This window comes from Mya arenaria, chromosome 17 (genome assembly GCF_026914265.1).
Source record: "Mya arenaria isolate MELC-2E11 chromosome 17, ASM2691426v1".
Taxonomy (NCBI): Eukaryota; Metazoa; Mollusca; class Bivalvia; order Myida; family Myidae; genus Mya; species Mya arenaria.
This window is the reverse complement of record NC_069138.1, coordinates 8,863,059-8,886,987: the sequence shown is the minus strand read 5'-3', so window position 1 is coordinate 8,886,987 and position 23,929 is coordinate 8,863,059. Positions and strand designations below refer to the sequence as shown.

Genomic DNA, 23,929 nt, shown 5'->3' with positions numbered 1-23,929 from the left:
CTGAAAAATTCGAAACTCGATGCTATTACAAGTTATGCTAAAGGGACTACCAGTGTTTTTAGTTGACATAGTGAATTTATTTACTTTACGTTATCAATTTAATTATTGGAATATATTGATATCTTTGCTAGCGAATTCAAAGAATTAATAGTTATAGACCGTTAAAATGAAAACATTTCAATATACATGTCGGTACATATTCTGTTTACTCATAAACGAACTTTTATTTTGGACACATAAAGGATGACGGCTACAAGGCGGTCATCTTAGTTGGATTGTTTCAATATATACGCTGTGGTAATCTTTCGAATATATTGAATTTGAGGAAACTCTTAATTTTGATACATATTAAACAGTAAAACATATATATTTTCTCATAGCAGGGGTTGGTCCCGCATTTGAGTTAACGGACCTTCCGCATACAGTTTGCTTAGTGGTCTTTAACAATGTCAATGTAATATATCATATTCTTGTTTGGGGTCAGAACAAATTGAAGTGGTATAAATGGTTTTGACCACATAAAGAAGCCTATAAAGCGGTCGCCAATTTGAGTTTATCTCCTACTATAAATACATCTACATATATACATAAGGCAACAACTGTCTAAAAACCCATTTCTAACCCATCTCTTATGACAAACTGTTTGAATCTTATTGTTCACGTGTCCACTCGGATTTTCCTGTAGACGTATTAATTTTCCTTGAAACAATAGCTTGTGACTCTCTTATGCCGGTGTTCGACGAGTTAATATTACTTTGTTTTTTTCGGAGCATTGCTATAGGAATGTGATCAGGCGAAACATCCTTTAACAACATCCGATCGACCCTTATCAGTCGCGAATCGATGCCTCGAAACAAATTTACGGCGTTGTCGGATTACTCGGTGATTGATGGGTGCCAATACTTCAGTTCTTGTGAATTTAATTATGTTCTAGGTGTTAACTAGAAATTGTAATTCACGCAACAAAAGCCTTAGACTGTTAATTGAAAGGAAACAGACGGGCGTGAGAATATTTACATGTACTCAATAGTTTAGCAAAATGATATTGTCACAAAATCAATTTCGCGTGAAATCTGATAGGGCTTATAAATAATCCAATTCCACCGATACTATTCAATGGAATATTGATAATTCAATTTTGCTTCACAAACCGTTACACTCTTATCAATGTTTTCCATTTCCTTGAGAACACTTTTGAATTGTCACATGTTTATTTGTGTTGATTTCGTAACAGCTTAAGATGAATTTCACCAGATATCATATAATATTTAACTGTGACCATCGTCTTTGAAATGGCAACATTTCGATCCAAAATATTCGTAATTAGAATTTTGGCTATCGTCAAACGCTGTATTCTATGAATTAAATAGATTTAAAGCTAAGTTTAATTTTCAACGAGTCATTCAAAACACGTAAAAGCAATGTGAATGCATAGGTAAGCAAGCAACGAAACTGAAATTAAAGAATGCAGAATTTGCTTATATTACTGTAAAAATTTAAACGTATTTAATCGCTGTTTTCGCAATAGGTCGGATTGTTTTTTAGTATCCTATATTTTAGTTGAATGAATTTTATAGGAAAGCAGCTGAAGGTTTGTTTTGACAGCTAAATTAAGGATATTGTTTTAAATAGAACCGTCAGAAGATGTCTTTTTATAAAATCCAAACACAAAACAAGAACTTACTACCCGTTTTAATAACAAAGTGCATTTGCATTGCAATATCAAATTATCCCTTCCTATAGTTTACATGCATTCAGCAGAAACTCCCTAAGCCATGCTTGACACAAACACAAGTTTTACTCCTGACTGTCAACTGTTAATGTTTGAAAACATTTAAGGGATTTTTGGAGGATTGGTCTTGTGATATGATCAGACGTATTGTCCCATTTAACCATCCGACGTATTGTTATTAGTTGCGAATCGCTACCTCAAAATAATAAAACTGTTTTTACTGTGTTTACTACGTTGAAGGATGTTTATTTTACAATTGTCTTTTCGTAATTCTAATGAAATGATATTTTGTTTTAAGTAGATGTAGAAGTAGGATTTTGCAGCGAACGCACACAAGTATGTTTGGCTATCGAAAGTTATTGCAACAAGTAATTTAAATAAACTTTGTTGGAAGCCGACACATTTTTTAGCTAAGGTTTGTTTGAAACGATGAATTCAGGACATTGAACTTGTTTTCTTTTGGTATTCCCGTAACCGTATTAATTTGACCTGTTTAAATGGTTGTTGTTTGTCTTACACCGGTGTGTGACGAGGAAAGAACTTAGGATTTTCTGGAGTTTACGGTATAATCGGATTGAAAGGTTATTAAAATCTATTTGAGAAATGCCTGGTCTGCATTTCTAATGAAATGTTATCTATTTAATGTGCAGGTATTGCAAAGCACGCACATTCATAAGTTGATTGAAATACACCATTTATGTATAATAATACAATGAAAACTATAGGGACTGGCCCACTATCTGAAATTCAAAAATAAAACCCTGTTTAGATGCACAAGGCAAAGGCCCAAACGTCAATGAACCAGAAACACAAACATTTAAACAAATACAAACACCAGAAACAGATCACAAACTAATTTTAAACCATTTCTGCACTTCTGATGACTATAGATTAATTTGTAATTATGTTGTATGAACGCAGTAGGGCACGCGATCAAATTATACGAAGCACGTTAGTGTCATTTGCTCGCTTGTCCTACTGCGTTCAAACAGCATAAACGCAAGGCAAAATGTCATCAATTCTTAAATTTTCCTTCGAAATAAGTATTCATTACGAGAATATAGCAGTATATTCTGCAATTGAGTATTTGGTCTGAAATTAATGAAATGGACTCCAAACGTTTGGAATAGCTGACTTATGCATACTATGATTATAAAGGCTAACTTTGGGATAAAGAGTATTAACATAGATATGTATTATACATAGAGAGGTGAGTTAAGGTAAATTCAACGCGCTTTGGATGTATTGAATGTATTGTCTGCATACTACATTATCAAATGCTCAGTTTTGAACATGCTGAAGTATTAAGGTGTAGATTATATAGAAGACGTAGTGCAAATAGGTTATTTGATTTCGCTGCTCATGTCATCCTATATTTGATATAGTCATTTGACAGTTATACTCTGTTTGGAACATTTGGAAATCTTAATATATTTTAAATGGTTGGCTATAATAAAGTTATTTTAATTTGGCTAATCCAGTCATTAGTTTTCCGTCGTAAGTCAATTGACAGCGATACCATGTTTATTGGGCTCCTGAACGCGTCTTGTTTAAGTAAATAAATATTGTTATAGTCTTTTGCGGAACATCGTCGGATAACCTGCAAATTAAGGGTATAGAAATATGTTGCTGCCAGGCATATTAGTGTGATGATTTGTTGATTGACATTTATTTGTGATTTGTATTATAAAATGTATTGCAGGATTTGTTTCAGTTAGAATTTTCCTTAATTGTTCCTATACTCGTAATAACAATAAAATCGATCTCATGGCCAATATAACCTAGGGAACCGTCAAAGAAAACATAAGAAAAAATAAGTGATTATCCCGCACTCGTTTGCTACTAAAAATAAGGTGTTCATAGTTTCTTTCACCCGGATTCAGACAGTGACATAGGATAAGCCAGAATAACAAATATACGTGAACGTTTATATGATCAATGTAAGCAAACGATCGTGACCAATTCTTTAAAAACCGGTATCCAAAAGTACAGTCGTCAACCAGAGAACAGTACACACTTTTAGGATTTTTATCAAATTTATATAAAAGATATAACCATAAACTCATGTATTTAGTAACAAACATTCCAATGGTATATAATTGCTCATTTATCAATCTAAAACAGATTGATCAAGTAATTTTCCTATACAGTGTTTATGTTTCTTACATAGGAACGATATTAAAATTCAGATCAGTTTGATACACTGCTTCCTAATAACTATGGATATTATATATTTGAGATTCTCAGCGGACTGAATAATGCAGTTGCTTACTTGTCTCAAACACTCATCGTTTAAATGTTGATAATGGCTTAAATAGAGTTCTGGGTACCGTTTCAATAAAATATTGTATTCGTTAACCTTAAGAGTGGTCGAGGACATCCGTAACGTTGCGGGAATTATCAAAACGATAAATGTCCTAACGATATTTTTTATTGAAACACAGTTTACGCCAAATTTGGAGAACAAGACCCAAGAATTTGGCTGCTATCCAGTAAAGTATTGTTTTTGTTGGCAATACGGTCGTAATATCTTGACCCCGTACGTCGGTACCAGTGGTTTTCTATCAATTACTAAAGAACGATTTTGCTCAAAGACCTCAAACGTAGTAAGCAGGCTGGTAATGACCAGTAAATGAATGATTTAAAGATCAAATGCTCAAAGGTCAAGGTCGTGGTAACCTCGTGCTGAAAATCCGTTTCCGAACAATTACTGAAGAACACTATGATCCAGGAACCTCAAATTTGATAGACAGGTTTGCAATGATCACAGATGAATCTTATAGATTTTAGGTCAGTGGGACAAAGATCATGTTCGTGGCGACCTCAAGCTGATAATCCGTTTCTGATCAGTTAAGAATACTTAAGCGATATTAATAAAACACTGTACGCAAAATGGCAGTGACCGATATATGAAATATATTTATTTTGAGTTCAGTAGTTAAGGTTCCTCAAGTTTTTTTTTCTTTGCCTGCTGTTTTCATTTGAGTTACAGTTGAATACAACAGTGCACTGACAGGTAAATTAGAGACAATTAAAATTGCAATGTCAGCATTTATTAACGATTTGAACATTCTAAGGACCTTCACACCCACATATCATTATGTTGAAAACTAGAAATGACCTGCTTTTGTTTTAGTCATATTATTGTGAAAGATTTTTGAGTGCCGACTGCACGGCAATATAACTTATCCCGCTTGAGCGCTAAACAAATAAAACGCTGGTGTGTTAACAATAAACAATTATATATGAACATGTCGTCTAAAATGCAATTTTAAAGTAGTCTTTGCGTAATTCCTATGAAAATATATTTCCGGAAAACGAGTGTGTGTTATGACTAAGATTTCACTGACCATACTAAAGATGTTATCACAACATTTACTTAATAGTGATCGGTTGTAATATGTTTATATGTATAGTATTGGTGGTTATGTCTCTTGTTCGGCCTTAATTCTTTGGCCTTTTATTCTGCTCTCTCATTATACAATATCAGAGGTAATAAATTATATTCGGGCACATTATTAGCATATTCATGAACTAAATATTTTTTCTTTGATTTATTGATGTTTGAATTGTCTTGGAATAATGCAATGTTTTTATTGTGTTTTCGAGAAACATTTGTTTACCAGAAACATAAGAGTTATCTTTAATTAGGGTTTAGTTTGGGATTACTTTATGAAAGTTGTGATAGAATAATGATTTAATGATTGTGGCGTCTCGAATTAATAAGATCATTAGAGACTGCATAATTTTTTGAAACTTTCCCCCATGTTTCTTGAACTTGGACTTATTCTGCGAAAGCAGCAATGTATTTTGTGAGTCCGTTGAATTTCATCTAAACACGAGGACTGTTTGTGCATATTTGGTTTGCTCGTACAAAAGCAATTAGATTGAACATATTTTGGAAGACTGAGCCAAGGCGATCACCATATTGCTATAATTTAAACTAAGTTTGACTTTAAATGCATCGTAACTAGGTATATTATTATATAAAACTATTTTGTTAGTGCAAGATTTAGATCCCAAGTTTTAAATAACGACCTTTTTACATAAAGTTTGCTTCTGGGATGTAAACGACGCCGATTGAAGATATAACTGTTCTCCTTGTGGGATCAATAAACAAATGAAGACTGGCATGGAAGGTTTTGACCTCAATCAAGAAACCTATAAATTGGTCTCCAATTACAGATAAGTTCACTTTCTGATATGAATGTATTTACATTCGGCAACAATGTCTAACAACCCGTTCCTAATGACAAACTCTTTCAGTCTAATAGTTCGCGTGCCTTCCGAGAATCTCCCAATAGCCATATTAACTTGACTGGATACAATAACTGGTGATTGTCTTATGTCGGAGTTCGGAGCGTCAACTATATTACGGGTTTTCCGAAAGATTGATATTGGAATGTATTAAGCCGAACCATTATTCAACTACATTCGATGGACTGCTATAAGCCTCGAGTCGATTCTACTGATTTTTATAACAAATTTAAAGCGTTGTCGGATTATTTGGTGATTGAAATTTATATGAAAAGTGCTAATATTACAATTTTAGAGAGTTCATGTTTCAAGAGTTGTGGATCTGAAAATTGTTTGCCACGCATTCTAACGCCTTAGATTGCCGTTTGAATGAAAACAGAAGGCCGTGAGTAGTTTGCTATATCCAGCCGTAAAATTAAAAACAATTTTAATACACTTTATAGAAAAAAACACAATTAATATTGTTTCACTATTAATTTATAATAAAATAAATAAAGTGTAATACAACGGAAGATTGATAATTTGGTTTTAGTTAGGCAAACTCCATTTTTCTCTCAAATGTTTTCTTGAGATAACTTTCATAATATCAGGCACTTCACATTGCGGTTAGCGTACAAGCTCTGAAAATATGTCACCATGTATCATATAGTAGTTTACTGTGGCCAGCGTCTTGAAAATTGCGACAGTTAGATCGAAGGACCTCGTTTTTTTGTATCTGGATTCCGTGAAGAATGTATTCAATCATGAACGAAATTTACAAGGTCAATGCCAGTTCCACGCTTAGAGGCACAAAAACATGGACCCAAACGACAATGGACTAGGGACACATAGTGTATAAACGCCATAGACATCAACACAGACCACACATATATCAAATTAGTTTTAACTGTATATGTTTGGATTTCCACCTTGAAACAGTCAGTGGAATTATCCGTTTATAATGACAAAATATTTGGAATTTTTCTTTTCGTTCTTATGGTAAAATTTCCTTCTTATATTTCATTTCTCTTATTGGGACTTTCCCGTAACCGTGCTAATTTGACCAGATTTTATGTGTGTTGATTGTCAATCGCTGGTGTTCGTGGAGTCAACATTTACGGTTTTTCCAGACACCGATATTTGAAGTGAACAGAATATGTGATCCAATGGAAAGTAGTAAGTCTTGAATGAATCCCAAAATAAAATTTTAATGGGTTTAAGGCGTTGTCATATTACTCGGTCAATTATACTTATTTGACAAGGGCATAGTCTGCAGTTTAAATGAATTGTTATCCCTCTGTGACGCAGGTTAAGTATTTGCAACACACGTATTGTGTACGATTGTCAAATCATATCATGCCTTTGGTCGCCGATTGTTCTGTTATGAGTTTGCTTTTAACGCTTGTAAGTGTTCATTGAAGGTATTAAAGTTTAACTGTAAAATCAACATCAAATGAAAACAATTTTAAATAATTTTACACCGAATAGTTTTAGTTTGATTATCCAAAGACCAGTTGTGAATTTATCTACATATGACTGGTAACTCGTGTTTTTAATGGCAACTGTTCAGTATAACTCTTTTTTAAATTGCTTTCTCATTAATTTGTTTTCAAACTATTATTCCCCGTTCCTTCTTATCACAGTTCTGTTTTATATTTTACCTGTAGTATAATGTTTCACAGGCCTTCTAATGACAACCTGTACCTTCCATTATTTTTCTTGCCTTCTAATGAATTACTGATAGCTTTATTAGATTTACAGGGGCTGTAAATTATTATTGTCTTACGCCGGGGCTCAGCTGTTCAAAATGAACGGATTTTCCGGACCATTGGTATCGGTATCTGATCAAACGATTAATCTTGTTGCAACATCCGGTCGACTGTTTTTGCTGCGAATCGATGCATCACGTGCATACGATGATTGGAATTTATTTCTCATGACCTTTTCTGCAGTTTTAATGCAATGATATATGTTTAGGTGCAGCACTTGTGTTTGCATTTCACGCACAGTTTTGCGTCGGACTGTTTACAGATGTTGTTACGTTTACGATATTACTTTGCAGGGAGTAGTCTTCTTCCGTAGTAACAACAGTAAAATGTCATCAAATAGGTCCAGTTAATATACTTTCAAATCAGTTGATCATCTATCGACATACGACATAATAAAATAATAATTACTTTTTAATGACAATTGTTCAGTCTAACATATTTTTTAGCATCCAAAAAAGTAAATTCAAGCTTATGTTTTGCTTTTTCTTGCTTTAACAAACAGTATCTTCAGTAAAATATTTCATTTGCCGTCAAATGACTACCCATCCCTTTCAATATTTCAGTTACCGTCTAATGACAACCAATTCCTTCCAAAATTTCATTGCTTTCTAATGACAAAATATCTCTTTCATTATATCACTGGCATTCTAATAACAACATATCCTTTCAAAATTGCATTGCTTTCTTATGACAATATATCAAATCCAATATTTCACGTGCCTTCTAATGACATCCAATCCGTATTAATATTTTAATTGCAGTCAGAGGAATAACTGTTTGCTGTATTAATTGACCAAACATTGTGTTAAACTATATCTTACTCCGGGGTTCGTCCAGTCAAAATTATCGAGTTTACCAGACCATTGATACCGGGATGTGATCAGCCAATTCATCATGTAGCAATGTCCGGTCGACTGTTTTATGCCATGAATTGATGCCTTCACGTATTAAAACGGTTGATAGAGTTGCTTTTCTAACATTTTGATTGAACTGTATTTGAAGTGCATAGTCTGCAGCTCTAATGAATTATTCTTCAATTAGCAACTCAAGCCTACGGTAGACCGTCAAGTAAAAACAACTGTGGAGCATCTCATATTTTAGGTCGACAATTTATCTGTTTACGTTTGTTTTACCACTTACAATCGTTAATTAAATGGAAAAGTCGTCTTCATTAGAACACCAAATGAAAACAGAATTAAAGGATTTGACACCCCAAAGTTCAATGTATCTTGATTGTCTTATGTCAGAGTGTCCGGGGCATTAATATTTTGATGTGATCAGACCTTAAATATTGCCGTGAATCGATACCTAAACGTTATTATTTGTATTTGTTTTAAAATGAATTTGACAAATGCCTCGTCTGCAATTCTAATGAATGGTTATTGCGCTTTAGGTGCAGATCTGGCATTTGAAACATTAGTGCGTCAATCTATCATATAAAAAACGTTTCCTGAGTATATCTGAAAGAGAATATTAAAATGCCTTGGTTTCACTGTCTGCACGCTGATGTTTTCGGACATGTGAATGTATCAACGTCGGTCTGTATAATATGGGAGGCGGTGGTAAATTAAGATAAATGTAACGTCATATATATGATTATAACAGCAATGTATAGGTCAATAAGCTTACATGTATGTAAGCACTACTCTTTAAACGTGAGGTTTTACATAGAATGCTTCTAATTTCATTTGAATATGAAGGCATAGTCTCGTAATACCTACAGAGTAATTTTTTGTTTCAGTGTCAGGTCAAAATATTTTTCACCGAGTGGGCACTTAAAGTTATGTTTCACGAGTGGCTAAGCTACTTGTAAAATATACAGTTTTTGTGGTCACGAATTGAAATATATTGCTTGTTTCTAACACTGAAACAAACTATTCGTTAAAATTGTGTCCCAACCCTGTGCGAGCTGACATTTGAACTGAGAGCGGGCTAAAATTTAAAGACAGTGACTAATATCCAATTGATAGTTTCACTGATTGAAACAGTGAAATATCAATTTTATTTCACTAATCTCTACAAACCATCGGAAAGAATATACTAGTAATAAAAAGGTAATTATTGATGGACTGATTTGTTCTAAAAGCTGGTATACCGTTTCTTACTTCCAGGGTTTATTTTTTTCTTGAAAACACTTCAAATTCAGAAATATAACATCTTTATGGCGTTTTAGTTTTGAGACGATGTCTCGGTAAATGCCTAAGAATGTTTGATTGCGACCGTTGCCATGGAAACAGAAACATTTAATATTATTTTGTTTCGCCTGTAGAGTCTGAGATGTAGTCAAACAGAAAGTATTTTCTGAAAGTAACAGATTCTAAAAGTTCTTATTCAGTTTTATTAACCTGTAATTATCAAGCTGAAATAAAAAGTAACAAATGTTTTAGCAACAAAACCAGCATAAATGAAAGTTCAAAAGAAGTGACGCTGACCAGTTCAGATTGTGATGGTAATTGTCTCTGACAAGGGTGCTGAAAATACTGGCACTTTATCATTTTTAACGGCAATTTCTTTGTACTATTTATAACCATTTGACTGGTATAGGACATATTTGTATCGATATAAGAACAAGAATGGTAGGAAGGTCATTTGATTCATATGTATATGTCATAATAGTTTAGTCTTCCACGTATTGGTATATAGATTTTGATGAAATAAGCAAACATGTGTGAGTGTCTGTGGAAACAATTATATAGAGGACATTGCATTTTGCTGGCAGCGCTGTCTTGCTCCACCGGCTTCTGTGGACGTGTTCTGCGAATCAAATGTTGTCTTGCGGCTTTTAAAAAGACGCGTAGTCTAGGGTATTGAACACAGGTAGCTGCTCGATACATCGATGTACGTTTGTTTCTTGTTGATAATAATTGTAGGTAGCTTGCGGTTTACTTTTGAGATCATAGCTTATTTTACATTCTCTATTTTAAATCTCAGTTTACTTCTTATATGAATAACATTCAATTTATGGGCAACGAGATCATTAACACGGTCAAAGAAAACAAAAGAATTAAGACAGACAGGTGGTACTAGTAATTGCAACACATTCAGGGTTTTATAGAAATGAAGTGTAGTCATGTGATTCATTAACATGCATCATATTATCAACACAGCAAAACTCTAAGGAAGTTGAAATGCAGTTGTTTGACTCGGAAAAGTTGGGGGGGGGGGGGGGGGGGGTAAAGTTAAATTCGGTATATTTCGATCTTTCTTGTGCACTATAGTTGAACACTTTGTATTATGTATGTTATGGATTACATTTGAAACGACTTATGTTTTCTATTTTGGTAAAGTTTAGCAGGGCACTTTTACCTTTTAAATGGTAAAATCATTAAGACATATAATAATCAGCACCAAACGACATAAATAGCGACAGACTTTATTAAGTTAACCGTTAAATAATTTACACATATGGTCTGGCGTTCTTAAAATCTTCATTTTAAGAATGGCCGTTGTAACAATTGAATAATTTAAAAATATAATACTGCGTTTATCAAATACTCACGTTTAGCATTGCCTTGTCAACCGTTCAATAATTTTAACATACGGTTCTGTGTTCTTGATCTCCTTTATGTTAAAAATTAACACAGATGACGCTATTTTACAACAATGATTACTTTGTAAGCACAACATGCTCTTAATTAACACAAATTACAGTCAAGTTTTATTCAGCGTATAACCTGAAATGGTATTTTTGCAATAGAATTTATGCAATGGTATTTGTGCATGCACACTATGTACTATAATAACGCAAACAACATACTCTGTTTTATTGAGACCATTGACTGCAATTTGAACTTTGTAAGTACAACAAGAACTCACTGTCAACATTCCTTCGCAGCGGTTGTAACAGTTTTCCATTTGTGGAACTGCTAAGGTATACTTATTGATTCAAAATTGACATGAAAATTAATAAACATTCTACAACAATTACTTCAACTTAACAATAACTACACCTGTGTTGAAAATTAAGATATGTTTATACACCTTTTTATAGAGTCAAGTTTACGGCTCGTGAATGAGTCCAATTTCTTGACCGAGCCATTATGAAGTTGATAAATAATTACAATAAATATTTGTAGTGAGGTTTGTTTTTGCGGAATATCTTCGGAAAAAAATATTTCTTCGAACAATATCAAAAGAGCTGATAGTTCTTATGAATGAGGCTCACATTGACTCTTCTTTACGGTTAAATGAAAAGCCTGTTTTCCCAGTGGAGTAAGATGGGAACGAAAACAGCATTCAAGGTTTTGTCCTTAATCAAAAAGTACATAAAACGGACGCCAGTTGCATGAGATTGTTCCCCCGTGTAATTAATCACTATAGATATCAAACCACATATTCAACAGCCCGTTTTTAATGACAAACTGTTCAGTCTAATGTTTCATTAACCTTCTAATGACAACTGTTCTGTCTCATATTTCAATTTCTTTCGGGGGAAATTTCGGTAGCTGTATTTACTTGACACGAAACTGTCTGGTTATTGTCCTATGCCGATGTTCTTCCTGTCAACATTTTCGTATTTTCTTCTGGAACATTGCTTTTGGAATCTGAGCATTCGATATACTGTTTTAGAACACCAGATTGACTGTTATAAGTCTCGAAACGATGCAACCACACATTAAGTCGATATTACTGCAGCGTTGGATTTTACGGTGCTCCAAGTGTATTTTAAATATGCCTAGTCTGCAGCTCCTTAGCCACAAGAGGGGTTGCGAGACATGTATGGGGTGTTAAAGTTGGAAAGTCGTAAGTGCAGTTTCACGTTCAGTTGGCTGATACTTTCAGCAATCCTTTCCCTTTTGTTATCGTTCAAGTCATTCCAAACGTGCAAAATCACACCTGAATGGTCATTTCCTGGTATTTTTTCCCCCTTGTTAACGTTCATGTCATTTTGGACTTTTACCACTCCCACCTACCTGGATGGAATAGTGCGCAGAAAATTGCTCAAACGGTCATTTCCTGGTATGTTTTCCCTCTTGTTATCGTTCAAGTCATTTTAAACGTACACACTATCCACCTAACTGTATGACATAGTGAATAGAATGTAGCTCAGACAGTCTTTTACTTGTGTATTATTTTCCCTTTTATTATGGATCATGTCATTCAAAACGTGTTAAACGCACACCTTTTTGGATGCCATGGTGCACAGAGAGTAGCTTGGACGGTCATTTACTGTAGAAGATCTATCTGACAATTCGTTTCTAATGACAGACCGTTCAATCTAATAATATACTTGGGATTTAATGTTAAATTTTCCAGACACATAACTCACTTGCGTGCTAACGCTGAACTGCTCATTTAAATAGTTAACTTGCTCTCTAAAGACAAACTGTTTAGACTTAAGATGATATTCAGAGAACAGTATTAATTTGACGAAAAAGAAATATGTGTCTGTTGACTGTCTTATGCCGTAGTTCGTAATATCAATACTTACGAATGTTCTATTGTTTGGCTTTCAGAGCAATGATACTGGGATGCAAACCTCACCTTGATGCAATTTAAAGGTTTTCCGTAGTGTTGTAAGCAGAATGAACATACTTGTAATACATCAACGTCTTATATCTACAAGCATCTATAAATGCTCCTCAGTAATATTATTCCTTAAATGTTTAAGACTGATACAGTATTCGTCGGGTCAAGATTAACGGGTTTTCCGGCGCATTGATATTGAATTATATTTAAACCGTACTTTCACGACGTCCTGTGGACTGCTATTAACCGCAATTCGATGCTGCCACATATACAACTAGATGTGTTTATGTTTATACTTAGTTAATTAGTACGTATATAATAAAAAAAAAACATGTTTAATTTTTAGATATCTCAGTCTCAATCATGTTCTTGTCCTTTGTGTAGCTATGAATATCAGACATATGTCGAATGTTTTCCGGGTTTAAATATTTTGACCACAATCAAATATTCTATAAACGGAAGTGAGATGCTGACAAATTTATTGTTCTCGAATGCATACGTACGACAACAAAATGCCCATCCTAATCAGTTGCTTTCTTTAGACACTTCCTAGGCCATTTTAATTCAATAGGAAACAATGTCTGTCGATGGTCTTACTCCGGGCTTAGACAATTCAACATATAAGAATTTTCCGGAGCATTAATTATTATATTGGGATATGATCAGAAGATACATACTTTTACAACGTCCGGACGAGTGCTATAAGCGGTGGACCGATGCCGCTGCAACGATTTAATTTGTTTGAAATTTTAAAACAATTTCCTCGTTAGAGTTTTCTATGAAATGTTAACTGTCTCCGGTGCAGGTGTGGTGTTTGCACTCACGCACTTTAATGCACCAGACTGTCAAGTAAAAACAACAACTGACATTTCCTTAACGTTTGTTACGTATCGGAAAAAGTAGATATAATATTCAAGGTAACTATACTTCAATAAATAGTCTTCATAATATATTTCAAATGTTCGGTTTGGAACGCGTTGAAGTATTTACATTGGGTGGATTATACGATTAAGGTAAATTCCAATTAAATGCTATACATGTTTATAATAGCATTTCTTGGGGCTTATCCTGACTTGAGAAAAAAATCCTCTCCGAACTCCGATTAAAGGTAAAAGACGATATTATAATCGCATATACTTGAACAACAAAGGTGATAATCAATATACTGATATGCCTTGGAAAAGCATTAACCGCTTCATTTTGACAAGGTTTTACGTTTTCTTAAGTACATTTTCGTATTCAGAAACTAAATATCTTTGTCACTATAGGATACTAGATGACATAGAAAGTGAGCGAGAAAGTACTTTATGTGGAAATTTCCTGTAAAACAAATATGAGTTTCTGCTTTTTTGTTTTGAAGGCTGTAAGTTAAGTGTATTGAATAAATGTAGTGGCCAGATTCATATGTATGTTGCTTTGTTGATTGAATTTTAATGATTTCGAAGTATATTTCCGGATAAAAGATACTTAACCGTCTCGTCTTTAAATAATTGTCACGCCTTCGGATGTTTATCACATTTGCATATTTTTGTACGGGAACCACAGTGTGCTATACAGAGTGTGAAGTAGGAGAAAAAAAGGACGCATACATTTGTCTACGATTTCACTGCTGATAGAAGATTCTGACCAATCTGGAAAAAATCATAATGTGAAAAGATCGTATTATAAAAGACGAAGAAAGACTATTTTTATTAAATGTTCAAGTCAATCATATCAGCAATTTAAACAAGGTTAATCTAGTTATTTCTCTTAAAATTGATGATATTGCAATACAAATATCTGAACGATATCAAATCTCATTAAAAACATAAAACGATATGCCGCTCTCCAAAAGCTTGAATGAAGATTAATTGATGCGCTGGTAATTTTCTTGGACAAAAATCATTTAAACTTCATCCTTTTACATAAGACGACCGATTGCTAATTTTGTCCCTTTCGTCTTAATACCATGCCATTAAGCATACGTTGTTCATTCATCAGTGTTAAACCTTTAACCGAATCACATATCCAACAAGTTGTTTCTAAGACAAAATAATCGATCAAATATTTGACTTGTTTGCTGAGGAAATTTTGATAGCCGTATCAAAATGGCGGTGCAGTCACACATTTTGGCGAATTTGTAGCGAATAGGATTAGTCGATAGTTAATATTTCTTTAAATTTCAGATGCAATATCACAAACATCAAGTTCGAAAACACTACGTTGCTTTTTAAACACTTGCATTCCATCATATTCTATGACAGATTACCCTGCTTTAACTTTTTTAACTTTTAAAAAGTGTAAGTTTATCTATTTCATTAGAAACATCGACTGCAAGGCTGTGTGAAATATCCCTTTTGGGCGCTAAATAAATAATTAAAAGTTTGTATATTAACAATAGACAATGTATCAAAACTTCGACTGAAAAACAATTTTACAGTAGTTATTTATTTATGAGGCTGAGCGATCTACAACAGATTGTGAGTTATTTATAAGTTCTCACTGACCATAATAAGGATGCTATCACAACATTTACCAAACGCAGATGTTTGATTGATGTGTATATATGATGTTTTGTGTGTTATATCTCTCGTTTGGTATTGATTCCTTTGCTTGTTGTTCTGCTATCTAATTATACAATATCAGAACTTTAAATTATATTTAGGCACATTATAAGTATACTCATAATCGAAATCCTAGAAAAAAACCTGTAAATATTTGGTTTATTTATGTTGAAATCGCCTTGGCATATTGTTTTTATTTGTGATAGCAGAACAAAAGAGAATTCTTTGATAAGGGTTTAGTTTGGAATTTGCAGATGCTTTAGAACAAAGATTGCGTCGTCTTAACTTGCAACGTTCGTTGCCTTATAGACTGCAGAAGTTGTCGTTGGAACTTCTCCATGTGTCGTTGACCTAATAGAATGACTTATAAATTACGAGGAAAACTTCATTAGCAACGAAATATGTGTTAATGTTGACTGTGTTACAAGTCTTTGTGTGAGTTGAATAAACATTGTTAACGAAGATTATATAAGTTGGCAAACTAGACGATGGATATTGTTTGGTTTAACTCATATTTTCGAGAATAAAAAGTGTCTTTCTAATAGATGGATATTGTTGAGTTTAACTGATATTTTCGATTGTTTAAAGTTTATCTTCTAGTAGCCGGATATTGTTGAGTGTAACTATAAGCGATTAGCTTCATTTTTTTTTTTTATAGGATTGCGTCTTGCAATTGTACGTTTTAAATGAGGTTTTAACCGGTATATTAAACAAGTTTACTCTAACAGTATAATAAGATATAGATCGAAAATAAAAAGTCGAATAATGACATTAGTAAGTGATGCCTTAATTTTGTTATATATCTTGTACGAGTGGCTAGGTTTGATCCGTAGATATAAGCTTTGCTTTCTCAGTATGTAAATCACTCATTCACGACGCTACGACGTTAAACTGAAAGTGCTAATGTGAATGGCCCGTTACGGATGTTATTTTCGCAGGCAAGTTTGGCTATTTCTATCATCCTAATGCCTGAATGAAGTGATGATATATTGTATCTCCTGTGTCTGAAAGGCTGGCCTTCTCATGACAAACTGTTTTATGTATTTTTTCACTCGTGACGAAGCTTTTCCAGTAGTGTTTTTGATATTGATGTGTGACAAGTGACTGTCTTATCACGCCTTCGTAGATCACGCCTTCGTAGAGTCAAAATTAGCTATTCCTTCGGATAAATGCATAGCATCGAATCTGTATGCGTTTCCTGAAAAATATACGGATCCGAAATTTATAACGTTTCAGGAATAAGACGTCGTGTTCTATTTTACGGGTTTTCATGATGATCGATATAGGGATGACATAGGAGTATTGACATACTTTCACATCGTCCGTTTGACTAATATCAACCGAATTTCTATGCCATAAAAAGTTAGGCCGACGGGATTTGCAGGCGATTTCTCGGCTTATATAACGTGTTCAAGGTATTTACGCTTCATCCGTTTATTGATTGGAATATATTCGTAAGTTTCTTGTTAGCGAATCCAGATTATTTATCCTGTTAGACCGTTAACGATAACATAATTTCATAGCAAATGTTTGTACATATTTTGTTGGCTCGTAAACAATTATATTGGACATATTTTAATTAACGAGCCAAGGCGGTCATCGTATTATAATTATTAAAAATTAGGAATACTTAATTTGAGGAAACTCATTTGACTTTTCATGGGTCGTATTTAAGTATCGCAATGCATAAACATATTTTGTTAGATCAAGATTTAGGTCCCACGATTTAGACCATGACCTTTTCCCATAAAGTGTGTTTTTTTGTCTTAAACGCCGTCAATTAAAGATATTTCTGGGCTCTTATGGGATAATTTGACCAATAGTTTGGAAGATTTTGACCTCAATCAGGAAATCTATTAAGCAGTCTCCATTCTCAGATAAGTTCACCTCCTGTTATTAATGTGACCATGTCTAACAGCCCGTTCCTAATGACAAACTCTTTTAGTCTTATAGTTCGCGTGTCTACTGAGAATATTCCAATAGCCATATTAATTTGCCTGGAAGCAATAGCTGGTGATTGTCTTATGCCGGAGTTCGGAGAGTGGCATTTTACGGGTTTTCCTGAGGATTGGTATTTGAGAGTATTCAGACGAAACATCATTCAACAACATTCGATGGACTGTTATAAGCCGCAAGTAGATACTACTTATTCTGACAACAAATTTACGGCGTTGTCGAATTATTCGGTTATTCAAATTTATTCGTTAAGTGTGCAGACAACAGTTGTAGTGAATATATGTTTCTAGAGGTGTGGATCTGGAAATTATTAGTCACAAATACAAACGCCTTAGACTGCCAATTGAAAAGAAACAGACGGGCGTGAGTATTTTACCATATACCGCCGTAAAAATAAAAACAATGATAATGAACTAAATAGTAAAACCAATTAATCTTGATTTACTATTAATTTGTAATGAAACGACAACAGTGCAACCGAATGAATAATAATAATTTATTTAAGTTTGGCAAACCCCTTCGTTCATTTTGCATTGCGTTTTGCGTTTAGACTCGGAAAAAATGTCACCTTATGCCATTGATTAGTCTACTGTGACCATCGTTTTGAAAATTGCGTCAGTCAGATCACAGGAACTTGTTTTTATGTCTGGTTTCCGTCAAGTTGATTGTCGCTAACGAACGAAAACTACAGGATGAAGGCCAGTAGGTGTAAAATAATCATTTTAAGAGGCACACAGTCATAGACTTTAACGACAATGAACTAGGACCATATAACGTTTCAACGCCACATACATCAATACAGACACCATAAACAAACTACACATGCATCAAAACAGTTTCAACGAAACATTATGGGAAATCCGCCTGCGAACATTCGGTGAAATACCCATTTTATAATGACAAACTATTCAAAATCTCCTCTTGCATTCTTATGACAAATGTTCTTCTAATATTTCACCTGCCATTCCCGTAACTATGTTAATTTGACCAGATACTATGGGTGTTGATTGTCGTCTTACGCTGGTGCTCGTGGAGTCAATATCTCCAATATTTGAAGTGATCAGAATATATGCTTCAATGGAATGTAATTATTCTTGAATGGATGCCTCAATACTCTTTAAATGTGTTTACGGCGTTGTCGAGTTCCCCGTTGAATGGAATTAATTTGACATGGGCCTAGTCTGTAGTTATAATGCATTGTTATTCCGTTGCGGGTGCAGGTTTTGTTTTTGCAACTAACGCACTGCTTAGACTGTCCAATCCTTTAATGCCATAAGTCGACACTTGACCTGTTTTGCGTTTGTTTCAAGGCTTACATTGAAGGAAATAAAATGTTTTTCCGTAGAATGAAACAACATCAAATGAAAACAATATTAAACAATTTGACACCTAAATGTTTTAGTTAAATAAACCGAACGCCAGTTATGAATCATCATACGGCATCAGAATTACTGATAGCTTTTAAGATTGACAGAACCCGTATATTGATTTTGTCTTACGCCGGGGTTCATATGTTTCAAATGAACGAATTATCCGGACCATTGACATCGTAATGTGATTAAACGATTCATCCTGTTGCAACATCCAGTCGACTGTTTTTCCCCGCGAATCGATACCGTCACGTGTATACGATGATTGGGATTTATTTGTCATTGCCTTGCTTGCAGTTTTAATGAAATGTAATCTGTTAAGGTGGAGTTCTTGTGTTTGCATCTCACGCACATTTATGCGTGTTTGCGTAGGTGTATTTTCGTTTACAAACTTACTTTGAAGAGAGTAGTCTTCCATCGTAAAAATAAAACAAAATGTAATCAAATAACTACATTTAAACGGACTCATATTGCATATATTTTACCTCCTGTAACCATTTATCTACATATGACAGCAATGAAATAAGAGATGCCTTCTTATGACATTTTTCAGTCAAACATGTCTTAAACATTCTAATCTAAAAACATATCGAGCTAAAGTTTTGCTTTACCTTGATTTAACAATCAGTACGTTGTATCATACATTTTCAGTGCTATATTTCATTTGCCGGCAAATGACAACTTTTCCCTTTGAATATTTCAATTACCGTCTTTTAACAACCTATTCGTTCCAAAATTCCATTGCTTTTTGATGACATCATATCAATTTTAATATTTCAGTTGCTTTATAATGACAACATATCCTTTCAAAATTGCATTTCTTTCTTATGACAATTTATCAAATCCAATATTTCACGCACCTTCTAATAACATCCAATTCGTATTGGTATTTAACTTGCAATCTGAGGAATGACTGTTTGCTGTATTAATTGACCAAACATTGTGTAAAATTATTTTCTTACTCCGGGTTTCGTCCAGTCAAAATTTACAAGTTTACCAGACCATTCATATCGGGATGTGATCAGACGATTAATCATGTAGCAACGTACGGTCGACTGTTATGTACCATGAATCGATGCCTTCATGTATTTAAACGGTTGATAGAGTTGTTTATCAGAGTTTGATTGAACTGTGTTTGACAAGTGCCTAGTATGAAGTTTTAATGAATTATATTTCTGTTTGAGGTGCAGGTCTAGTATTTGCAACTCAAGCCTGCAGTAGACCTTCAAGAGAAAACAACTCTTGATTATCTCATACTTTAGGTCGTCACTTGTTCTGATAAACGTGTATTTTATCACTTACAAGCGTTAATTGAATGTAATATTCGTCTTCAGTAGAACCAACAACAAATAAACACAGAATTAAAGGATTTAACAAGCCAAAGTATGATAAAACGGACGTAAGTTGCAGACAAATTCACCTCCTGTGAAGAATCTTTCTACATACGACAATAACAAAATAATACCCATTTCCTTAAGAAAACTATTCAGTCTTATTTTTACTGGCTCTGCATATTAAAACGGTTTACGGCGTTGTCGAATTATACGGGCATGTTAATGCGTCAGTCTGTCAAGTGAAAAAAACAGACCCGTAATAGACCTTTGTGCATGACGAATTGAAATAACATAGATGTAGTAACTGTTGTGATGAAAACGGTTGATGGAGTTGTTTTTATAAGACTTTGATTGTGCTGGATTTGGCAAGTGCCTAGTTTCCAGATCTAATAAATTATTTTTCCGTTTAAGTTGCAAGTGTGGTATTTGCAACTCAAGCACTGCGTTAGACGGTCAAGTGAAAACAACTGTTGATCAGCTCAAGCTTTAGGTCAACATTTGTTCTGTTTATGTTTGTTTGGACAACTTACAAGCGTAAATGTACATACGACAACAACAATTTAATAGGGTTATTAGTTCTGCGTTTTGATCTGGGAGGTTGTATTCGACGAGTGGATTTTTGCAGATTCGGATTTCAACTAATGATCCTCTCATGCTTTAGGTCGACAATTGTCTATTTACGTTTTTTTTATCATTACAGAAGTGAATTGTAAAACGTGAGAGACGTTGTTTGGTTTACGAGAAATATGTCTGCAGGTCAAAGATAAAGGTCACGCTCTTTGTTAATTTGTCATTTTTACTTGTTTCGGGATTTAACAGGTCTCACCGAAGTTTAATTTTTCAAATCCTGTGACAGCACTATTTACTATGAGAAGACGGTGTAATGTATGCAAGATCAGTTTCTCTTGTTCAATGCTGAAGGTCCCACCTAGTGATCATTTTTCAGATATTTGATTAATTGTTTTGGCATGTTCATCAACACTGTTATGCATAGGCCTCAACAACCTTACAATTGCCTTAAAAATCAAGAGCTGTCTTCCTCAGAACTCAGGGTTGTGACATTGCCGGTTTCGACATGGTTGGCGTATCGCCGACATACATGTAGCTTTTAATTGAGCACATTAAGTTAACGTTCGTCAAATAACGGAATTGCATACACATCTGTTCTTTCGCTAAAATGAGAAGAACGCACAGAGCAGCCCTTATTTCACAATATCTTTGAGGTTTTTTACCGATCAATCCGTTTTTAATGACGAACTGTTCAATCAAATGTTTTGTTTGGCTTCGGGGAATATCCGGAATCAATACTTTGACAGTCTGATTGTCTTATGCCGCATTTGTCGAGTCAAATGTCCATAGTGTCCGGAGCACTTATAGTATGATGTGATCAGACCTTTAATGTTGTTGCAACTTCCAGTTGCATGCTATTTGCCACGAATAGATACCTAACCATAATTATTTGTATTTGTATTAAAAAATGTATTTGACAAGTGCCTAGTCTGTTGTTTTCATGAATTGTTATGGCATTTTAGGTGCAGGTCTGGTATTTTTGCGACATTAGTGCGTCAAAAAACGTTGACATGTTTTAGGCGTTTCTGCATATCGGAATAATACAGATGTAATATTTAATGTAATTAAATCTTTAACAGTTACTGTGGCACGATTGGTTTCGTGTGTATAGCTGAAAGTGAATACGCTTATGCCATGAATTCACTGTCTGCATCAGATTCCTAAAACGCTCAGTTTTCGAAAATGTGAAAGTATCATCATAGAAAATATATCGCCAAATTGTTAAATTATTTATATATGTACTAATCGTATGCTTCTCGGTGGTTTATAGCGATGTATCGGTCAAATATATGACGCTTTCAATTATTTCATTTTTGTGTCGCCTGAAAAGACGACATATAGGGGTTACTTTTGTCGGCGGCGGCGTCGGCTGCGGCGGCGGCGTCGGCTGCGGCGGCGGCGGCGGCGTCCGCGTCCCATTTTCGCTTGTCCGGGGTATATCTCCTAAACTATTAGTGGTATCAACTTGAAACTTCATATGTACATAGATCTAATTGAGGGCAACTGCAGTGCACAAGAACTGTTACTCTTGCTTCCATATTTTTAGAGTTTTGCCCTTTGTTATTTTTCATGCTTAAAGTTTTGTCCGGGGCATATCTTGTAGAATATAAGAGTTATCAACTTGAAACTTCATATGTAGATAGATCTCATGGAGGGCAAGTGCAGTGCACAAGAACCGTTACTCTTGCTTTCTTAGTTTTAAAATTATTGCCCTTTGTTAATTTTCATGCTTAAAGTTTTGTCCGGGGCATATCTTGAAGAAGATAATAGGTATCAACTTGAAACTTCATAGCAAGACAGATCTCATTGAGGGCAAGTGCAGTGCACAATAACAGTAACTCTTGCTTTCTTAGTTTTAAAGTTATTGCCCTTTGTTAATTTGCATGCTTAAAGTTTTGTCCGGGGAATATCTTGAAGAATATAAGAGGTATCAACTTGAAACTTCATAGCTAGATAGATCTCATTGAGGGCAAGTGCAGTGCACAATAACAGTAACTCTTGCTTTCTTAGTTTTAAAGTTATTGCCCTTTGTTAATTTTTATGCTTACAGTTTTGTCCGGGGCATATCTTGAAGAATATAAGAGGTATCAACTTGAAACTTCATAGCTAGATAGATCTCATTGAGGGCAAGTGCAGTGCACAAGAACCGTTACTCTTGCTGCCATATTTTTAGAGTTATTGCCCTTTGTTAATTTTCTTGCTTAGGTTTTGTCCGTGGCATATCTCGTAAACTATAGGAGGTTTCAACCTGAAACTTATTCCGTAGGTATATCTGATTGAGGGTTCAAATGCAACCTACACTTGAAAGTTGAATGGCAACATCATTGTCTATAAATGAATAAAATGCCAATCTAACAGCTATAATGTCGACAGTAAATAATTCGTCAGGCGACACATCCGACTCGCGGAGTTCTAGTTACAATTAATTAAATTGAAGTCTGCTCTCGGTTCCAAATCAAATGTCAGCGCGAATAGGGCTTGGACACCATGTCAATGACGAAATTTCCGAAATTGCGAAACGTGGGCATACCAATGGTCGCGTTTTTAAAACAATGTAATGAAATTGATATAAATTTTAGTGCTTCTTTGGTCAAATATATTACGATCTTACACTGAAACAAACAAGTATGCTCAATGTGATGGCCAATGAGCATACTCTTATGTTTATAAATCTCTCCGAAAGTCAACAATTAACGTAACGCCATATTTATATAAACCCATAGACTCGAGAAAAAATATAATGATTGATGTACTGAGGCGGTATTCATTAAAGTTCTTAAGTCATTTCTTAACTTCAGTCAATTGCCTTATTTTATATAGGTAAACTTTAAGAAAAGGACCAGTGTATTCAACATAAAAGTATGCAAGTTTGTTTTTTTTATAAAAGTTTTAAAAGGAAAATATATCAAATAGAATAATTAAGAAAAACAATTAAGTTAGGAAATGACCC

General features: G+C 34.3%; 1 protein-coding gene across 1 annotated transcript in view; it reads left to right on the top strand.

The window, feature by feature from the left end:
• The first annotated feature begins 6,358 nt into the window (after window positions 1-6,358).
• Window positions 6,359-23,929, top strand: part of LOC128223923 (CCN family member 1-like) — a 301,846-nt gene continuing 284,275 nt past the window's right edge. The window contains exon 1 of the mRNA XM_052933394.1: window positions 6,359-6,374. The gene's annotated coding sequence lies outside the window, so the exon portion shown is untranslated. The remainder of the gene's footprint in view (window positions 6,375-23,929) is intronic.